Source organism: Myotis brandtii, unplaced genomic scaffold (assembly GCF_000412655.1).
Source record: "Myotis brandtii unplaced genomic scaffold, ASM41265v1 scaffold395, whole genome shotgun sequence".
NCBI lineage: Eukaryota > Metazoa > Chordata > Mammalia > Chiroptera > Vespertilionidae > Myotis > Myotis brandtii.
The window spans coordinates 1,121,469-1,126,284 of record NW_005365155.1 but is presented as its reverse complement, the minus strand read 5'-3'; the positions used below and the strand labels follow the sequence as shown (position 1 = coordinate 1,126,284).

Genomic DNA, 4,816 nt, shown 5'->3' with positions numbered 1-4,816 from the left:
GCTGGCCTGATCGCCCCTCATGGCCCCCCCGCTGGCCTGATCGCCCCACACAGCCTGCTTGTTCAATCGTTTGGTCGTCCCTCACTAACCCCCCTGCCGGGCTGGTCACCCCACACAGCCTGCTTGTTCAGTTGTTTGGTCACCCCTCACTAACCCCCCTGCCGGCCTGGTCATAGGCAGCCATCTTGTGAGGGCATGAGGGTTAATTTGCATATTACCTCTTTATTATATAGGATATGAACACCCCAATGGGGCCATTAATTTCACTTCAACAAATGGTTACTGGGAGCGAGGCATGGTGGGGCATTCTGCTGAGCACCAGAGGTCAACCGTTAGGAACCAGCGACATCTAAAGCTTGGCTCCTGGATATCAGTAATGCAGTTAAGAAAAGTTGGCTCCAAAAGTTTCCCCAAATGACCAAGGAGCCTACAATAATCAGTCCATAGGAATACCTAGCACAGTGATTAAGAGCAAATACCTGTGACCGTGTCAAACACAGTGATTACATTATCAGCATATGCCTGTGGTGAAATTTCTACCTGGACGACTACCATTAATTTCTCCTGGTCATTTGTCATGAATGATTTACTACTACGTCACAGAATCCTCCTTAACAATCCACATGGAAAAAGGTTCTGCAAAAATGATAGCCAATACTGCACATGTCTTTAATTTCTTAACTAGAATTCAAGCTTACATCTACTCATGGTTACAGTGTGAGTTCATATTGAAGTACTGCATTGCATTGCATTTGGGTATTTCCCAGGCCCCTTAGCCCAAAATGCTATCAAGATACTTAACAAAATTGGTCCCTTTGGCCATTACTCACCCACTTTATCCCTGATTTAAAAGATATTAAACGCATATGCCTTCAACTTAAAAAAATTTTTAATGTGGTTTTCTTCCACATTTAAACCAGCTACTAAAACCCAAATACAATTTTGAAAACAATTTCCCAAATGTCACATGCAGCTGTCACATGCAGCTTAAACAATGAGAACGAGCACGAAGACAAGGCCGCGTGGGACCCAGAGCACACACAGCTCTCGGGCTTCTAACGGAGTCGCGGAGACAAAATTCTCCAAGTGCGGTGGGCCCGCGTGGTGAAAGCTGGTCAGGGTGCACGGGAGCTTCCCATTCCTGTAACTAAAATCTCCCTTCAAATTCAACTGGGCCAAAACTTAACCTCTAATCCAGGGGTCCTCAAACTTTTTAAACAGGGGGGCAGTTCACTGTCCCTCAGACCGTTGGAGGGCCAGACTATAGTTTAAAAAAAAACTAGTCGGCTGCTAAGCAACAGGCAGCGGCGGCAAAAACACCCGGCGGGCCGGATAAATGTTTTCGGCGGGCCGCATGTGGCCCGAGGGCCATAGTTTGAGGAACCCTGCTCTAATCACTCAGAAAACACCACTTTTTAGGGTTAAAACTCACCGGGTAAGTACTGATCACATTAAGTTTGACATTCTTTTGTCAAACTTAAAATGATGATCTTGAATAAAAATGTTCTATATCTCATAGTCAACCAAAACTGTCATCTTTCTAAAATCTTTACAGGTAAGAACGTGGCAGAAGTGACATCAGATGGAGAAGAGAGAGCAATCCTAGAATAACCCTAAATTTCATTTGTTCGACTGAATGTTTTTCAACAATAGATTTTCGTGCTTTAACTTGCTGTAACATTTTCAAAGCTGTGTCTAGTGGACAGATAAACGCTGAGCGCAGACCAACAAGATTCTGCACCCCGCTCGTAGGCCTCCCCCTGGGCTGTGACACGTAATGCCGACATGAATTCACTTTTCTCACCCTGAACTCTACAAATGCAAGGAGGAAACCTAAATCTTTCTGAAGGGATCAAAGCGCCCTATTTTAATTAGCAAGATAAAATAGTATTTTAGGCAAACACAGGGAACGAACTCTAAATCTGAAGTGACAGAGCACCGATCTGAACACGCAGGACCTGGCTCTTCGGTGAATGTCACACCACAGACAGGGAAGGAAAAAAGAGAAGCTTGCAGGAACTTTCTGTCATGGAGTTGGCTACAGACCTTGATCCAAACCACAGAGAGGATGTTAAGAAAACAGGATTTATCGCCAGTCACCTCTGGGTTGGAACCCGCCTTCTGCTCACATTCTCTACATAACTGGGCTCAATTGCCTTGTTCCATCTGTGAAGTACCACAGTGCCTATTTCCACAGAATAAACCATTTATGTAAAGGGTGTGGTACAGCAGGTACTCAGTGTAGAATAACTAATTGTTACTAGTATTCTCCAATAACACTGACAATCACACAATGCTCACCAATGCCCGCAAAGTGCTTGTTCCCACGCTCCCCTCTCCTGGGGATGATGATGAGGAGGAAGGCGGAAGGAAGAAGGAGAGAGTGAGACATCATTTCTAGGCATCTAGAAAAGTCCAAGGAGAACCGAGGCCACTGGTGAAAGCCCTACACATTCTAGGAGACCGAGCCATCAGCCAGTGTCTTGGCGCTACCGAGAATCTAAGAGGCTTCTAATTAATGAGGAATGCAGAGATAAAATATAGGACACCCAGGTAAGTTTGAACTTCAGACATACTTCTATTTTAAAAGGCCATTCATTATTTATCTGAAATTCAAATTCAACTGGATGTCCTATATTTTTATTTGCAAAACTTGGCAACTCTATTTCTACTACCTCCTTTCTCTTCACTTAATTCACTTAAAGGGAGCCGGAGGGAATTCTGTTTTATCTTCAATTCCCAGAGACTACGCACGTGGTTTCCAGCAGTGCAACCAACAGTGCCATTCATTTACAAGTGTTTCTTTTGGTTTCCTCAAACTTCCAAGGAATTTGACCGTGACGTCATATGACGCACACTCTGCACTGCTTTCTAGCCGCGGCAGAGATGGGCTGTCACCATCTCACCAGGGCAGCCAACCTAAGCCCCTTGCAAGCTGCACAGGATCGGATTCCACATCCTTCCCTCAACCACGAGGATCTGAAGTTTAATTCGCATCACGAAACCAAGCGCGTTAACCAGGCCTTTCAAATCCCCTCCTCCTCTCCCCAGCTGGACACACCAGGTTCTCATTCATGGACCAGATAATCCCCCAAGCGCCTTCTGGCTCTCATTTTCTTTGATCTATGACCCATAACGTTGCTAAGTCCCAAGGCTAATTTGTTCATGAATCTCCCTCCAATGGAATTTGTACCTCCAGCCTCGGCCTCACAGTCAGTTGCTGGCTCCCAGCTGGCTGCGGGTGACCTGGGGCTGGCGACCTGGGGCTGGCGGGGAGCTGGTTCACTCATTTACTCCCTAGTCACCCCCTCACTAGAGCCAGTTCTCTGAAGGCCATGTTGGCTTCCGCCAGCACAGGGCCTCCCTCCCCCTCCTCCAAGGAGATTTGTCCACCTCTGCGGTGAACTACACACTATGCCCATCTGGCCCCGCAGGCTGGGTGACTTCTTGAAGGGTTGCCCTTTTCCTCTCTACACTTTCTTACACGTTTATGCCCAGTAATGCTGTTTGTGAATAAATAAGATGGCAGGGGCTACAGCTCTGGTTGGCTTCATCCCATAAGCAGCACATTACCATACACATATCTTGTAAAATGTATGCTTTTCTGAAAGTCAAGTGCTGTTAAAAGGAGAGGGAGGCTTTAAACCTGAAGATACCCCCTTCATTACCACATATTTTCCAAGTCATTTTCTCTTGAGAATGAATATTCTCCCAAGGTCTACAGTCTCAGAGTCTTTTTCTCTAGGATCTAGATAGTAATGAATGAAGTGCTCACCATATGCCAGTTCTATTCTAAATGTCACGCTGCACTGTTGAGGGCTGTTAGAAACCCTCTTAAACAGATGAAGAAACAGAGCAACTGAATAACTTGCCCAATATCACAGACAGAAGGTTGGCTCCAAAGTTATGGTCTTCATCCATATATTATCCAAATGCCCCAATTTAAAATTCTTTAGCTAAAATTTTACACAGGGAAAAGGTCTGAGCAGAAGAAGGAGGGTAGAATACAAAAATAAAAATAAAAATCTGGAAGGTGATCATGGCCATTTCCTGAGCCTTCATAAAAGATTACTGAAGAAACCGATCTTGACACAACGTCACTGTGGAAAACTTAGGAAACCTATGTTTCAGCTCCAAGTCTTATTTATTAAGCTTATAAAATGCATGGGAAGCATTGAAAAGCAATGATTATTTTTTATCTTAAAAACAAAACAAGCCTGTAACTTAGACTGATGAAATAGATGGTACTACATTCCAGTAAAAGCCCCTGTCCCCTAGCCATTAGACCATCTGGATAAATTAAATTAATTCCACATCCTGAATTCATCACACGAGAGATGCTAATGTAACAGGGAGAATGTGCAGAAAGGCCTGCCTCCTCTGGGGGCCGACTAACAGAACAGCTGATAGGCAGTTGCATATAAAAAAAGAGCCAGTATTGTAGCAGGGATGGTTTTGTGTGTGTGTGTGTGTGTTTTTGTGGTGGGGAGGGTATATACGGTATTGTAGCAGGGATGGTTTTGTGTGTGTGTGTGTGTTTTTGTGTTGTTTTGTGGTGGGGAGGGTATATACATTCATGACTATTTTAAAATTCTGAGTGCGGGTATCTGGGTGTTAATAAGGCATAGTCTTCTAGGGAATATCTCAGTCAACATTTTATTTAACACCTTTTGCCTAAGAAATACACAGCTCCTAAGTCAATGGGAAAGACATTGTAGTTTATGGTCTCTACCTAGTCTAGGGAGTCCCTCCCCCCCCCTCCCCTAAGAAATGCCAGATGTTTATTAGACAACACATTTGCATAATAATCGCCTCT

At 44.5% G+C, this 4,816-nt stretch overlaps 1 protein-coding gene across 2 annotated transcripts in view; it reads right to left on the bottom strand.

Moving 5' to 3' along the window:
* Positions 1-4,816, bottom strand: part of SCAF8 (SR-related CTD-associated factor 8) — a 148,809-nt gene that overhangs the window by 44,659 nt on the left and 99,334 nt on the right. The gene's annotated exons all lie outside the window — the stretch shown is intronic.